Below are 17,744 nucleotides of genomic sequence, written 5' to 3'. Positions count from 1 at the left end.
AATAAAGGAGCCCATCATCCCAATAAACTTTATGGGTACCTTGAGCATTCCCAGCAGCCTCAGCAGCAGCCTGCTGTCTGAGGGGATCAAGAGAGGGACAGGATAGCTGAGCCTGCCCCAAGTCAGCCCTAGAAGGTCCCCCTGCCCCAGAAACTCAACCTAATCAGGTTCAAGCTCTATAGGGACAGTTCCTTCAGGGGTCTCAGAATCATCTTCCTGTGAAGGCTGATCCTCACTTGTAGGCATTTGGGAAGGCACAGCCTTTACCCTCCTGTTCCTTGTCTTGGGAGGTACTTGGTCCATTGTTCCAGGATCCAAGACCTGAGGTTCAGAGAGGCACTTTTTGGCCTGTGACCTGGTCACAGCAAGGACATGTGATGATATCCCTAACATCTCTGCATGAGTCCTGTACTAAACTTCTGACCATAGAGAGCTCTCCAGGTCATTGCCCAACAAACATTCTACGGGGAGATCAGCACTAACCACAACTCTTTTTAGGCCAGTTACCCCTCCCCAGGAAAAGTTAACAATTGCCATACTATGTGTAGTAGTGACATTGCTGGCATTGGTCACCAGGTAATTATCACCTGATATGTACTGTCCAGGGTCCACAAAGCTAGGCGTCACCATAGTGACACTGGCACATGTGTCCCTGTATGCTTGAGCCACTTTCTCATTAATCAAAGGTGTCTGTCTGTACTTGCCCAAATTATTGGGACTGCCAGTAGGGGAAGAATCAATCTCCCCATCACAAATCAGAACAGCCTGTGTGGGGTTTCTGAATAGGTCAGAATCTCCCTCAGTTCCCAAGGTGATACCCACTACCCCCTTAGTCTGTGGACCAACACTGCCAACTGTACTAGTGGGTGCAGGTGCCTTAGGGGCTGCAGTGTTGGGGGCTCCACCCTTTTTACAATCACTTGTCCAGTGAGTGGTGTTTTTGCAAAAGCTACACCAGGGTTTTCTTTGACCTTCTTTCTTCTTCTTCTTGGAAGTTTGGGACCCACCCTCAGTATTAGTTTGGGGCCCTGTTGAAGACTTCTGGTCTTTAGCTTTCTGCTCCCCACCCTTCTGGTCTGTTTTCTTTTGGTCCCCACACTGGTTCTGGTTCTGGTTCTTTTGCTTAACTCTGGTTCTAACCCATTTGTCTGCCCTCTTTCCCAATTCTTGGGGAGAGGTTAGATCTGAGTCAACCAAATGTTGATGCAACTGCTGGTTCTGACAGTTATTTAAAATCTGTTCTCTCATAAGCAAATTGTACAATCCTTCATAGTCTGTAACCTTACTTCCCAGCAACCAGCCCTCCAGAGCCTTAGTGGCACATTCAACAAATTCAGACCAGTCCTGAGTCTGTGTCTTCTGGGTATCTCTGAACATTAACCTGTACTGTTCAGTGGTTAAGCCTAACCCATCAATCAGAGCACTCTTCAGGACCAGGTAGTTTCTAGAATCCCCATCACTAACTGTGAGGAGTCTGTCTCGGCCTCTACCTTCAAAGGAGAGCCACAAGATTGCTGCCCACTGATCCTGAGGGACCTGCTGTACTTTGCAAGCTCTCTCAAGTGCAGTCATCCATTTGTGGATATCATCCCCAACTTTGTAGGGGGCACAATCTTACTCAAGTTTCTATTGTCATAGGACCTGTCTTTATCCTTAGGGATAGTGCTGCCACCAGTGGATCCTAATACACTCTCTCTAGGCTGCCTTGCTCTAGCAAGTTTCTCTTTGGCCAGGGCAACTTCTAATTCTTGCTTCTGGATCCTAAGTTCAGCCTCTCTCATTTTGGCCTCATGTTCCCTTCTCTGAGGGCTAGTCAACTCCCTTCTGGAGTTGCCATGAGAACCTCTAGCAACATGGGAAGTATTGGATTCACCTGAGTGATTCCTCCTCCTCCTATGCTCCTGGTTAAGTCCATTTGGGGGTCTGAATGGGTTGGACCCACCTTCAGTCCCAAATAAGCTTAGGTTAGCCTGGTTAAGCCTGCTGACTAACACCTGGCTATTTCTCTCATCATCAGTCCCACTTTCCTCCTCCTCCTCCTCATCTTCCTCATCCTCTGGCTGAGTATCTCCAGTGACCTGGTCTTCCTCATCTATGTGGATAACAGGGGCAGGGGCATCAGTGTTTTCTTCTTCAGAAGGAGAACCTCCATCACCAGTCCCTGAGGGGCCTGGTTTGGAGTTCTTTAGAGCTTCAGACTGGTCTAAAAGCTCTCTGAGGTGTCCTGCTGTAGGAGTAGGACCTGTTTTGATTCCTCTCATGGAACACAGCTGCCTCAGTTCCTTAAAAGGAAAGATAGCAAATTTGGATGGTGCCCTTTGAGGGTCACTCTCAACAGAGATAGGTCCAGTGGATCCCTCTGCTCCAGACATTGCTCTAGTGTGGTGGATGTGTTGCAATCTACCTACACTTGTGTTTTCCTACCAAACCTATCTAGTAGTTGTAGTCAGGGTGTGCTACTCCCTATCCTCTACAACAACTAAGTTCAGTAGAACTTCAGTATACTAGTCTTGTTTTAGTGTACCTATCAGGTACCTGTATGATCTTTCAAATGATACTCTCAAAGATTGTAATGGTAAAACAACAGCAAGCTCAAATCCCAATCCGCTGCTCACCAATGTGAGAAGTTGGCCTGGTATATGATGCTCACTAGTTCTAGTGATCACCTTGTACCATGCCAAGCAACCCCCTTGGTGCAGGTTATAAAGTCAACCTTATAGACAAGCTATCCTAGGGGTAGCATGGACTAAGCAGTCTTAGGCTAAACTCTGTAAAGGCATGTGAAGCAAGCTGTTTTACCATACACAATCCCTTGAATACCAAATGAAAGGACACCACACAGATATATATTGAAAATATATATATAGATTTATTTCTACAAATATCACCTATACTCGTTATGAGCACAGAAGCAAATGCGTTAAAACAAAACACAGTTTAAATATACAAAAGTTGCACAATTATGGATGAGCCCTAGGGGCCACCTAAACCATATACTAAAATAGTGGTATAAGAACCACTATGGGGAAAGTGAAGAGGCCTAGGGCCTGGGGAATAGCTGGAGCTGTTCGGGACTAGCAGTGAAGAAGTCGGGAAAGGCCCGCGGGACTCGGGTGCAGTGCGGAAAGTGCACGCAATACCAATGCAATGTCAATGGTGCGTAAAAGTTACAAAGTTAGTTATTAAGGAACCTTCCGAGTGACCTAGAAGGATGAAACTTTAGACACAGACACTAGAGGTGTGTACCAGTGTGGGAACACCGGCGTTGCTGAGTTACCTCACCCACAGGAAGCGGGTGCACAGGGTCGAAGTAGTGTCGGGTTTCGTCACGCAGGTCGATGGTGCTTGGAGCTGAAGATGCTGCAGGCGGCTCGATGTGAAGAATTCCGGTGGATCCAAGGGTGGATCTGAAGAGGTGAAGACCTGAAAGCAGAGGGGACAATGTTCAAAGTCACTAGCCAGTGACTACCGTGGAACCAGGAAGGAACCAGGCGATGCCGGGTGCAAACAGGTGATGTCATGAAGATTGTCTCTGCAGCCACGTGGACACGAAGAGGTCAAGGACGTCCAGGCGTTGGTCACAAGCTGTGCCACAAAGGCTCTCGCTGATGGCGGTGTCGGAAACTTGATTGGAGCAAACAGGCCTTGGCTAAAGCAAGCCACGCAGGAAGTGATTCAAGCTACTCACTCGGACCAGCAAGGTCAGAGCGGGTGCTCCTTTTTAGGGGAGCAAGGGCCAGTCTGGAGCAACCAGACCAGCAGTGTAGTTTGTCGTTATCGTCGCCAAGATGTCCGCTAGCCACGTGGCAAGTGGCCGGGATGGCGCATCAAGTGGCACGGTGCAAAAGGGCCCCACACAGATCGTGGAGATACTGGGGGGCTGATCTTCAGTGCAAGGGCTGCTCGAGGTTGGGGCTTCTCAAACCCCAAAGCACAGCGTCGAGGGTGCCTCTGATGCTGCGCAGTCAGCTTCTCGGGGGTCTTCCAAGAGGTCCAGTCCCACGTCTCTCAGTGTCTCCACGGGTCCCTTCTTTGCAGGGACTGTGGATCGGGCTGTGAGAAGTCTGGGAGTCTGGGTCTTGTCAGGCTCTGGGCTCGGGCTCCGGCGGGAGGCGGCGGCAAAGCAGACGTCGAGTTGCTGGATGGTGCCTGTGTTCACAGGGTGGCCACTCCTAGGCCACAAGGGAGATGCTCTTCAGTCTTCTGTGCAGCAGAATGTCGAAGTCCAGTCGTCTTCTTAGTTTCAAGTTGATTCAGGATGATCTGAAGTCTCAGGACACAGCTCCCAATCTTATTCGAATCTGGGGGGCCGGATCACCTACTAGGTCCCTCCTCTGGGTGGGACCAGGAAGGGGAGTGGTTACACCCCCTTTCCTTTGTCCAGTTTCGCGCCAGGACTGGGGCTGGAAGGCCCCAGCACCGGTTTGAACTGGCCTATGCACAGGGACACCTTGTGTGCCCCAGGCATGTCTGATTCTATTCAGCCCTGTCCTACCCAATACACAAAATCCTGTCTGGGGTGGTGCTAGCACCTCCCAAGGCAGGAAACCCTTTGTCCAAGCTGCCCTCGCTGGAAGGACTCCCAGCAGCAGGAGGTCAGACTTGTGTCTGTGGTGGCAGCATCCATTTTGTGATGCTGAGGCTCTGTTTAACTTTAACCGGGGTTCAGGTTAGGTACATGTCGTGTCCCTCTAGAAGGGTGGAATGCTACCCCCGTCGCCAGAACTGGCGAGGGAGTAGTATTCCAATTCGTATGACACCTTACTCGACATGTTTTGATAAAGCCAAACCCAAGATAGCATTTAACCACGAGGATTATAATGCACTTAAGAGTATATGGTATGGCAGTATCATGAAACAGCTAAAGGACATGGTTCCGAAAGCTGCAGACAGGCTCAGCTCATGCCAGAGCACCATCTCACATATTTCCAAGCACTCTGCCTCCAGGATTGATGAGGCCTTCCATAGGAGTGACTGATAGGAACATATGTGTCCATTTTAGGTTAGGTGTAGGCATACTACACCTAAGTAAGGGGTGGTTACACCGACTTACCCCAGCTGAGTGATCAGCCAGTTGTGTCAAATATGGAGGCCAGGCCAGGGGTGGCACAATACATGCTGCAGCCCCTGGTAGGCCTTGGAAGCACCTATGCCCTGGGTACCTGGGTACACTGTTACAGGGGCCAATAAGGTGAACCAGTTCCAATTTCGTTATGCACCTAAAGTACATGGGTAACAATTTAGAGAGAGAACAGCAGGCTGTGGGTCTGATTAGCAGGCCCACAGCCACATTAAGTCATAAACCAGTGAAGCAAAAAGCAAAAATTTGGGGTGACCATAGGATAGCAGACCCTACTCTCCTACAGGATCAGACCTTGGTGTAAATTTTATGTAAACGTGAAACACACCATGACCCTATGGATTAGTGTAAGGGTAAACCTCTGAGGCAGTATTTTAAATTGGCCATGTAATTCTGCCATTGTTGAGAGTTGGGTTAGGCCTTTTTGTTGTTGAACAGTGTCGGAATGGGGTGCAGCATTTTCCCTTTGTTTCCACTTAGGCTCCTTTTGATTGAATGACACATGTGACACAACAGACTCACGCCCCAGCCAACCTCCACACAGTGAACACCAGATAATCATCCACCTGGTAACACGCTACCACAAACACACCCATGACAGCCTCTCAGGTTGTGTGTGCAACTGATACTGACAACACGACGCAGCCACACTTAACAGTGCGTGTACGTACAACCAGGTCATGTGCCTCGTACTGCACACACACTACTTCCAGCAGCACCACATTGTGGTGTATTACCTCGTTGACACAACACAATCACACATCGCCTCCAATGCTGTAACATGGTAGTACGCAACCAACTCAGCACATGGCTTAAAACCCCATGGCAGAAACTCCTTCTCCATCATGTACCCCCCAATCTATCGCACAAAGCGAAAAGAAATTTTAAGCAAAGGCTGCTAAGACAACATCAAGAATGCCTAATTGCAGACCTATACCACTGCGCCACAAAAGGATTACGGAAAATGGATCTCATCTTCCACACACAGAATCCCAGGGGGTGGAACTCCATCCTCAGATCCCACCTCCACATATATAAAACGACCACCATCCCTGCAAGCTGCAAACTAACGTTGCTAATCCCCAACCTCCGCACTCGCTGTGATAACTCCTTTGTGACCATATACAACAATGGCACGATCCTGATCCAAGCCAACAACGACAACCTAGAGGCCTTTGACTCACTCTTCCCCACATTACGCCTTGCCCTCACCCATCCAGCTCAGACCAACGCAAAAGACTCCCTAGCCTCAAACCACACACAAGACGAAAACCTCCCAACCCTTGCACCCACTCAACCCCCACCCGTGGGTACCGCCAACCTTCCGCCTTCCGCCCCCTAGCTCCATCATTCACCTCAACGCCTTCCAGAGCCCGCAATATTCATCCCGCTTACGCTCACCCATCTCTAGACTCTCACCAGACAACACACCCCAACTCCTCTCTAGCACAAGGGTCTCCCCCTACCCCCACCCAGTAACCAAAGAAACCGACCCACTGCTAACTGTCCTGAATGCCCTGCCCACTCTAAACCCAGTAACCCCACCAATACCAGTGATTACCCCCATAAACCACAATAAGATTACAGACAGAGAGAGAGGAACTCCCACACAGATTCGCTTTCTCCACCTACCATAACAAATCTCCCTCCAACAACCAAGGATCGGTTGCGGGACACACAAAGCCCCATACCCCATACCCTCCACCCCTCCTTCCTTGAGCATAACCCAAAGATTGGCTCGACTAGAACTCCAACTAGGAATAGCGACCCAAAATATTAACAGAATCTTATCTAAACTTAACATTCCCTTTACTCAAGGCCTACCCCTCTCACTCCCTGGCCCCCTCAACAAACTTAGACTCCACCACATAAATTCACGACTGAGTTGGAAGACAACCCCCTTCAGTAACCATCCACACAGACCCAAGAGAACGAGCGCTGTAATGTCCATGCAAGAAGCGAGGGACCTTGCTGAAGCCTATAAAGCAAAGCCAACCTCCACCACAAGTGCTAGGATCCCAGTAATTATCGATCTTGGGAGAGAAACCACAACCTCAAAATTAGTGAGACCTCCAGCGCACCTCATAAACATTCCTATGGCCCTCCAATCTTAGAGCTAAACAACAAGAAAATGGCCAACTGCATGCTCATCAACTGCAGATCTGCGAATAAACACGCAACTGAACTGGCAGAAACCATCTTAACACATGACTTAGACATCCTGTTCATCACTGAAACCTGGCTAAATGAAACCTCCCCACCTATCTTCGACATGCTTGTACCCCCAGGATTCTCTATCCTCAACAAGGACAGGAACAACCAAAGAGGTGGAGGTACGGCAATCATATGTAAAAAGAACATCTCTATAACAGAAATTGACTCCCTCAAATATCATAATCTGGATTACCTGTCAGTCAACATCAAAATGTCGGACAACAAAAGACTTCACTGTCACCTCATCTATAGACCACCAGGAAACAATACTATTTTTGGTGAACAGCTGGCCGACCTGATCTCACACTGCTCACTCTCAAATGAGAACAACCTGATACTAGGAGACCTAAACCTTCACTGGAATGAGACAAAAAAACCCTCTAATGCAAACCTTAAACGATCTCCTTCACAACAACAACTTGATTCAACACTGCACTGAACAAACCCACGACAAAGGCTCAATCCTAGATGCCATCATAGCCCAGGAGGATGCAATCACCATCATTCGCACCCTCCCAGTCGACTGGTCAGACCATCATCTCATCCTCTTCCACATCAATCAAAAACGCATCAAATTCCTAACAGGAACGCTCAGTTCCACTGGACAAGAAACCTGAGACAGATCCCCTTGGAAGAACTAGAAGAAAGTCTGAACTCACTCTTCCCCCCAATGAAGACGAAAGGTCCACTATGGAACTTACCACCCAATATAACGAGGCCCTAACTGACATGTTGGACAAATTAGCACCCATGAAACAAAAGAAGAGCAAAACCCTCCCTTCGAGATCGTGGTTCAACTCTGAACTAAACGTGGAAAGAAGACAGCTAAGAGCAACTGAAAGACTCTGGCACAATAACCCCTAGTCAACTCACCTCGAACTACTCAAAACAAAATGTAGGATGTACAACAAGCACATCGCGCACGAAAAATCCTCCTTCTTTTGCGACATACTGAACAATGCAAAAAATCACCCCAAAGAACTTTTCAACATTATTATCAGACAACAAACATCTAAACCAACTCCGGCTGCTATCCCGGCCTCTAAAGAGCTATGCAACAAATTTGCTAATTTCTTCAGCGATAAAATTCTAAAGATTGAGCTCTCACTGACGGCACATCCACCTCCATCAAAGACCGGCCCGATACTCAGTAAAGATGATGCAAACCCACCCAACCAACCTACCTACAACTGGCTAACCGTCACTCCCACCACTGTAACTGAAATTATTGAACTATCCATCGGATCCAAACCCTCATCGCACCTTGAAGACCCTATCACCGCACAACTGGCAAAACAACTCAAAAACTCCTTAGCCCCCACCTGGACTAGGATCATTAACAGCTCCCTGGAAACAGGAAGCATACCTGACTGCCTCAAAATAGGCCAGGTAACACCACTAATTAAAAAGGCTGGTGCTGACCCCAACGATCTTAGCAACTACAGACCTGTATCCAATCTCCCTTTCCTAGCAAAATTACTAGAAAAAGGTGTTCTCCGTCAACTCTCCCACCACATGGACATCAACATCCTCCTCGACCCACACCAATCAGGCTTCAGGAAAGGATGTAGCACAGAGACTGCCATCCTAAATGTCATAGATGATATGCACAAATCACTGGACAAGAACCGCTGCTGTCTACTCATACTCCTGGACCTTTCGGCGGCCTTTGACACGGTCGACCACAAACTACTCATCAACACTCTCACAGATAGGGTAGGTGCCAATGGGGTGGTTGCACAGTGGTTCACCTCCTTCCTACAAAACCGATCTCAAAGAATAAAAATAGGAAACTTCACGTCTGACTTACACCCTATAACTAGAGGTGTCCCCCAAGGGTCAGTGCTATCACCCGCACTATTCAACATCTACATGGAGCCACTCACCATCATCCTCAAACAAGCCAACATTCCCTTCCATCTCTATGCCGACGACACCCAGATATACCTTGAAACCTCCTCCCTGGCAGACATGCAAAGACTAAACATCACCCTAAGAGAAGTACAAGAGTGGCTATCCCGCAACCATCTGAAACTAACTCAAAACAAAACGGAAATTCTTCTCCTAGCCAGCAAGGAAAAGACCCCGCAAATCACGGAATGGCTTAAGGCTATTGATGCTCTCGACTGCACTCTCATCCCAGCAGACTCAGTGAAGTCATTGGGTATCACTCTGGACCCTAACTTGGATATGATTAAACATATCAAGAGCACTGCATAAGGTGCCTTCTTCAACCTAAAGCTATTAAGTAAAATCAAACCCTTCATCCCACCAACGGACCTCAAACAAGCCACGTAGTCCCTTGTCCTATCCAGATTAGACTACGGGATCGCCACCCTCACAGGTACGGCTCAACTACACCTGGCTCCACTTACAACAACACTAAATGCAGCAGCCAGAATGGTGTCGGGAGTAAAGAAATATGAACATATCACTCCCGCGCTAACTGAACTCAAATGGCTCCCAGTAGAAATGCGAGCTAATTTCAGAACCGCCTGCCTCATACACAAAGCTCTACACACCTGCAAACCCACCTATCTAGCTGCCAAACTCAAGAAAGCGGGACAGACAAGAAACCTCAGAAGCACTAACTCTCTGCTTCTCATCCCTCCGAAAACCTGCAAACAAAAGAATCTATCTAGGTCCTTCACCGGAAATGCACCCAAAATCTGGAATGCCATTCCCATACATATTAGGACAAATTCCTCCTACAGAGCCTTCAAGAGCCAGCTCAAAACGCTCTTCCTCAATCAAATCCTCACAAAGTAAAAATGGATCCCCTTCAACTCCCGACCACAAGACAAAAGACCCAGAAACTACGTCAAATCGGATTAACGAACCTCCTTGACCTTGGACTCACTATTTACCTGGGCACTCTTGGTGCAATAATCAGTTTTTTAACAATGTAATCTGTCTATAACAATGTTGTAAAGCGCTCCGATACTTCCGGGTCTGGCTAGCGCTATAGAAAACTCCAAAAATAAATAAAATAAAATAAATAAATGAGAACACCACTTCTGCCGGGCCATCACAGACGGATTGTCGAAATCCCACAGGGATCACACACCCAATCCAGGATTATGATTGGTCAGACTTAACGGGCTACACCCTCAGAGTCATATCCAACACCATGGACACACTCTGCATTGTCAAACATCTGCACAGCCAGTTTCACACCAGCATCCTGACCAGCACCATTGTAACTATCATCCACAGCTCTCCTATCCTACACACAAAATATGGCTAAGCCATCTATCAATCAGTTGATTCATTAGTTAAACGCACTACCTACCCCTGACGGTCTCAATGCGCTGGGGGGTGCTGGTACTGATCTAAACACACTGGGCTTGAGAAGTATTTTGAAGGGCTGCAGGTCCTGGGTCTGTTGTTGACTTGTAGGGAGGGTGTTCCAGGTCTTGGAGTCGAGGTAGGAGAATGATCTGCCACTGTCCGTGTTTTTCCGGATGTGAGGGACAGTGGCGAGAGCATGGTTGATAGAGCAGAGGCTGCGGGTGGGTGTGTAGAAGGTGAGTCTGTGGTTGTGGTATGCTGGTCCTGCGTGGTGTAGAGATTTGTATGCGCGGATGTGGAGTTGGAAGCTGATTCTGTTGTTGACAGGGAGACAGTGCAGGCCTCTCGGGTGTCGTGTGATGTGGCCGGGTTGTGGCAAACGAGGATCAGACGTGCCAATGTGTTCCAAATGCGTTGCAGCAGGCTCAGGAGTTTGGTTGTTGTAGCTGCGTAGATGGCGTTCACTTACTCAAGTCAGCTGTTGGAGAGGGGCAGGGTGACTGTTTTTTGTGTATTTGAGGTGATCCATTATAAGATTCTGCGGGGCATTCAGAGGGTGTTGAAGCAGAAAGCAGAGATGGCGTTGTCCTGCTTGGTCATGGGGAGTGAGGAGTCTAGGATGCCCCCCAGTTTGTGTGTGTGTTTGGTGGGTTATGGTGCTGTTCCTAGCGATGTTGGCCACCAGGAGTCGTCACAGGCTGAGCTGGTTGGGCCGAGGATGTGTTCCTCCGATTTTTCTGGATTCTGCATCAACCTGCTGTCCTTACTCCATTTTGCTACAGCAGTGATTCCTCTGTGGAGGTAGATGTTGCCATTGTGTGGGTCCTTGGTGAGGGATATGATCAAATGGGTGTAATTGGCATAGAAGATGATATTGAGGCTCTGTTGTTGTGCCACATAGGTGAGTTGTGCCATGTGGATATTTAAGTCCGTTGGGCTGTGGGATGATCCCTGTGTGACGCTGCGGATGGTGTCAGTGGTATTGGAACAGTACTGTGGGAGGCAGATGCTCTTGGTTGTGCCGGTGGCAAAGGATGTGGTCCAGACCAGGGCACTCGCTTTGATTCCTGCGTCATGGATGTGTACTGTTAGGGTGCCGTGGGAGACCGTGTGGAAGTCTGCTGATAGGTGCTGATGGTTGTGGGCGTCTGTTTCTCCTTTGTCCATGAGGATGCAGATGTTGTTGGTGGTGGCAATGAGGGCGGTGTCCATGCTCTGGTTGATGTAGGATCCAGACTGTGTTGGTTCTATGATGTTTTTGTCTTTGAGGTTGTGGGTCAGCTGTCTGTTGATGATCTTCAACGTGACTTGTTCTGGGAAGGGGAGCAGGGAGATGTGCAGGAATTTCAAGATGTATTTGTGGTCCACTTTAGGTTTATTCAGTAAGGCGGTGATCAAGACATTCTCCAAACTCCCAGTGAAGGTTGCTGTCTGGAAGGAGATGTAGGATATTTTTACGGAGAAGGGGTGAGATGGCTTATCTGGCTTGTTTGGAAATGTGGATATGCCATGGGTCAGATAGGGATCCAGAGTGAATGTAGTCCTTGCTCGTGATGGTGTCTTCATTGCTGACGTTGTAGCAGGCAATCGGGTGAATTTAGTGGCTGTTGGTTGCAGGGGGGTGGTCTCGGTTGTGGATGTGGGGCTAGTGGAGTAGAAGCTTTTGTGGATGTTGTTGATCTTACCGTGAGCGGAGTTGGCCAGTGAGTCACACAGTTCAATACACAACTCCCAGTACCCTAAACGATGGTTAGTGTTAATCTGCTAGGCATGAGAATCTACTTAGTCGGAGATATATTTTTAACATCCAAACTAACCCCCTCTATATCCGTGGTGAGGTGTAGTATCTCTAATGCCTGTCCATCTGCATCACAACTCTTTTTGTGAACTGCAAAATAGGAGGTTCCGGGCGTAGTTCAACTCGACACAACCAATGATGTCTGCCACTCAAACAATACATCCACCCACACGTAAATGAAAATTAATTTAGACAAAAAATGTGTGGTGAAAAGGAAGGAACCTCACGGGCGAACAACCCTTGGGGAACTTGGCAGATGTTACCAATTCTATGCCCCTTTCTCATCATTGGTTGCCATTCCTTTTCGAAAAGAAAATAATGTCCAAAAGCAAAAAGTGAAAACAGGGTGCTGAACAAGAAGTAATAACTCCTTAATTGTGACCAACCAAACACAGTGATTAAAATCAACAGCCACACCAATTATACATCTTTATTATTAAATCTGGTGTATGCTGGTGAAGTAAAAAGGCTGGTAGCTTACTGTCGCATACCACTACCTGTAACCAACATTTTTCACTGCCTTATCTGTTTTCTGGCAGATTCATCAGGGTTCTATAATCGGTCACCGCACCAATTTAGGACATCTTTATTTTGGAAACCTCAACCAGCCACGTCCTCTCATACCAGCTGGCGGGGGGTAACTCAGCCCTAATGTAGATTGTTGTATCAATTGTACAATTGATCAACCGGGACGTCAAATCATCCCAGGAGTCACACTGGTCTTGTGATGGTGGAATGTCGTTGGCGCTTTTTTGGCTTTAGAGAGTTGAATAGCGATTTTGAAGTGCTATTTGCTGGTGTGTGCGTTGCTGTCAAGCCGGTCCTTAATGGGTGTCCTGTTGTCGGTCATGATGAGTTGGTGGTGTCTGCGGGTGGCACTCTTGTGTGCGTTGTAGCTTTCTGGTGATTGTTTGCAGTGCGTGCTCCTCTACAGCTTCCAACAGGTGCACTTGGAGGTCCTCGGTTCTTTGGTGAACCATGTGGCAATGTTGTTGTTGTGTTAGGTGGCGGAGGACTTGATTGGGATGAAGGTGTCTGCGCAGTCGGTGATCCACTGTTTGAGGAAGATGGCAGCGGTGTGGGGGTAGGTGGGGTAGGCTTGTGGGCCCAGGGTAAGGGTGGCTGTCAGTTAGTCCTTGTTGAGCTTGCACCAGCAGCTGCGTGGCATGGCCTGTGTGCCGGGGGTTGTGGTGGGTTTCCTAAAGGTGAAGTGGACACTTCTGTGGTCTCTCCAGTGGTGTTAGGTGGTGTTGTTGGATGAGACGTGTGGAGTTTCTGCGAAGAAGGGGTCCTATGTGTGTCTAGCGGTGTGGGTTGTCACGAGTTGGTGTTATCCAAGGGTGGCAAGGTTGTCCATCAGGGCGGTGGAGTTTACGTCATTGTTGTAATGACGGTGAAAGTAAATTTTGCCAAGGAGGATGTAATCCGTGTAGGCGAGGGCATGCGTGCTGATGAGGTGAGCGATGGAGTTGATGAATAGTGTTAGGACTCCAGGTGGTCTGTAGATGAGTGTTCCTCAGAGGGTGGTGTTGGTGTGGATCTGTAAATGCATGTTTTAGGCGGCGGGGAGGGTGTTGTTGTTGTTGGTAGTGACTCTGGGAGTGTTAATGTGGATGATGGGAATTCCTCTTACCACTCTGTCGTTGTGGTGTTAGCGGGATTTGTCATTTCCTTCTGGTATGTCTATGGTGTTGTCTGTTGGCAAGGTGGTGTTCAGCCTGGTTACCGTCCACAACACCAGCCAGCCCAACTACAGCAACTACCCTCTACACAGGAACAAGAACCTGACTTACGGAGTACTTGTGGAAATCCAGGGTGCATGCACACACCTCATCCTCAACATCCCCTGCTGCTGCCACATGACCATCCGCCTGAGATACCTACAATGGTCCCACAGTCAAATGCAGGTTCACCGTCATACACATCAGCCACACTCAGTCGGCACTCCACAGACCCAGGCAAAATAAATGATATGGACATCTAACATCTAACACCCTATTGCCCACAGTCCCTGTTGGCACCCTCGGCCAGGCCATCAATCTTCACATCCACAGTAAAAAAGCATGTGGCTGCTAGTTCTCATACCTCATTACACAGATCCTGGTGCTCCCTCCGTGGACACCTAGCATATTTGCCATGCTCTTGACACCTCGCACACTCTTGTATGACTGTCTGTCATTGCAGTATTTCAAGCAAACCCCATCTTCGGCAGTTAGTAACCATCACAGGTGAGTATTGCTATCCATGTATGTAGTGTAGGCTATCTTGTGACCTATGTGTTTCCACAGCCGGACTAAGATCCCAGTGTGTGGATGGCTAGAGTTTGCAGGAGACTGTGGCATTTGAAGACATTTCACCTCATAAATGTATTAGAATCTGGGTACATACAAATACATCAATGCTTTTTGTGCGAGTTAGATTTATTTTTTACTCTTGTGCGTGTAACGTGAGTAGGTGCTGTACAACAAGGGGGGAATCCAAAGTTCACAGCGGGAGATGTGATGCCTTACAGTATGAGTCAACAGAGTCCAGGCCACAGTGCTTGGCATCATTGGGCACACTGCGACAAGCAAGTCCATGTGGGAGAGTCTGAAAGTCAATAGGGTGATGCTGTTGCCCACGAAGGCAAGATGCTAGACCAGGTGACATGGGAGTTGTTCATGGCCCTATGCCTCTCAACGTCTGGACCGTGGACGACCTACCTTCCTTGGGGGACCCTCACGTGCAGGCCTTGACGATGCATGGGATTCTCCGTCTGACAATTTCACCTCCTCCTCCCTCCCTGTGCCTGTTGTTGGTCTTTGCCTAGATGTTTCTGGCCTTGTGACACAGGGAGGGTGCTGCATGTTGACAGCGATCAGACGGAGTGATTGGTTAATTTCCCGATGCACAGTCATGAGCTCATCCAGTCTTGCCTCCATCCGTCCCTGGTGTCGTTCTTGACTGTCATGTAGCTGGGCCTGCTGATTGGTCATTTTGTTGAGGGCCTCCACTACCAGGCTGAACTCTCTGGTGTCCCGCCGGTATTGATCCATGATGTCTCGGAGTTCGGCCATACCGGGCCCTGCAGCTGGCTGGTCAGGTTCTCGCCTCCGCCTTGTGCCAGTCCCACCACCCCTGTCCACATGAGCTGGGCCTACGTTTGTGGGCACATCAAGTCGACGGGACCCATGAGTGCTAGCAGTGGAGGTGTCGTCTGCCACCTCATGGGTGCCCGGCGAACCATGTCCCTCATTGTCAGACAGGCTCTGTTGTGTATTATGGGCAGGGCTCCGAGCTGTCTGCTGGGATGTGGCGGGAATGGGTGTGGTGGTTGGCACAGATGTATCTGTTCCAGCTGCTGCAGGGGTTTGGGATCCAGAGAGGCCTGGTTGGTTGCGGTCATCCACAGTGTGTTGAGAGGCTTCTGTGATGGTGGGGTCACTGCCGTGCTGAGACTGGGACTGGGATCCTTCTCCCCCCTGGTTGGGGGTAGTTTCCACACGTTCCCCTGTGGGTGTGAGAGACAAACACTGTTAATGCACTATCATGCAACATCCAAATATAATATCCATTGTCGTTAGCAATGTTCCCCCTGCTTTGGATTGTTGAAATTGTTCACTTGTGTATGTTTATGCTGTGGGCTGAGATTGACATGTGCTCAGGGGTGCTTGACATGTTGGGTACTGTTTACGATGACTGTCACAGCCATTGCTGTGGCTTGTGTGGTCAGCACCACACAGATCCAGATGTGCTCCGTGTGGCCCAATCTGCACAATGCAGTCTGAATAATTATGGCTGGTTCAAGCATGCACAGGGTTTTAATGCAGCATCTTTATGATGGCGACTGAGTGGAATTTTGCTGATTTCATCCAGCAACTTTAGAGAGGGGTTGCAGTGCCGTGACGGCCACCCACTGCCAACCCCCCAGGACCAGTACACCCTCTTCAGGCACAGGGCTTTAGGACGTGGCACTTCTCTAAGATGCATTACCTTGTCAATACCCAGGTCCATGGTGCAACTTCAGTGCATCCACAGCATCACAAAGCTGTGGCAACAGCATTGTGTGAGAGGCAAAATGGACTTGTGATTCGGCACTGTGCTTTATTTGTTTGCATACGTCATCATATCCGTATTTCTGAGGTTGTGTTACATGACGATTGTGACAGTAGTGCACTCCATTGTCTGTCCCCAGGGGCTCAGTTGCTGTAAGGGGTATGTGTGACAGGGCATGGTAGTAGTTTGAGTGTGATTGGCAAGTGGGCGTCCCTCGTGGTGTGTCTGTCCCCCCATGAAGCATGCTGCCATGATAGTGGTTGTTAGTTCCTGTGCAGGATATCTGAACTTGTCCTGGTGTTACTGTTTGCACTGGTCACAGGAGGTCCTTGTGCTGCCTACACCAGGGCCCAGTGTCAGCTATCTTGTCAGTACTTTCACGCTCCCTGTGCATTGATCATGGTACATGGGTATGTACCTGGGCCATATGGGTTGAGTGCAGCCTCCTACCCTACACCTTGCACCCTCTCACCCTCCCCCTTGCAGCCTTCTGCCACTCCCCTTGCACCTACCCCCATACTGTTGGGCATTGCTGGGAATCATGGCCACACAATCCCAACACCCCCCCACATCCCCATACTGTTGGGCACTGCTGAGAGTCATGGCCACCCCCCCCCCCACACCCCCTACTGTTGGGCACTGCTGGGAGTCATGGCCACACCCCCCTACTGTTGAGCACTGCTGGGAGTCATGGCCACTACCCCCCCATACTGTTGGGCACTGCTGGGAGTCATGACCACACCCCCCACACCCCCCCACACCCCCATACTGTTGGGCACTGCTGGGAGTCATGGCCACACACACCCCCCACACCCCCCTACTGTTGAGCACTGCTGGGAGTCATGGCCACATACCCCACACCCCCATACTGTTGGGCACTGCTGGGAGTCATGGCCACCCCCTCACACCCCGCCATACTGTTGGGCACTGCTGGGAATCATGGCCACACCCCCCACACCCCCATACTGTTGGGCACTGCTGGGAGTCATGGCCACACATCCCCCCCCTACCCCTCCCCTATTGGTGAGCACTGTTGGGAGTCATGGCCCCAACCCCCACCCCCCCATACTGTTGGGCACTGCTGGGAATCATGGCCACACACCCCTACACCCCCCATACTGTTGGGCACTGCTGGGAGTCATAGCCACAGCCCCCCATCCCCCCGTACTGTTGGGCACTGCTGGGAGTCATGGCCACACCACCCACACCCCCCATACTGTTGGGCACTGCTGGGAGTCATGGCCACGCACCCCCACACCCCTCCACCCCCCCCACTGTTGAGCACTGCTGGGAGTCATGGCCACCCCCCCCACCCCCCATACTGTT

This window comes from Lissotriton helveticus, chromosome 1_1, assembly GCF_964261635.1.
Source record: "Lissotriton helveticus chromosome 1_1, aLisHel1.1, whole genome shotgun sequence".
In the NCBI taxonomy this organism is placed as follows: domain Eukaryota; kingdom Metazoa; phylum Chordata; class Amphibia; order Caudata; family Salamandridae; genus Lissotriton; species Lissotriton helveticus.
This window is presented reverse-complemented; position numbering follows the sequence as displayed.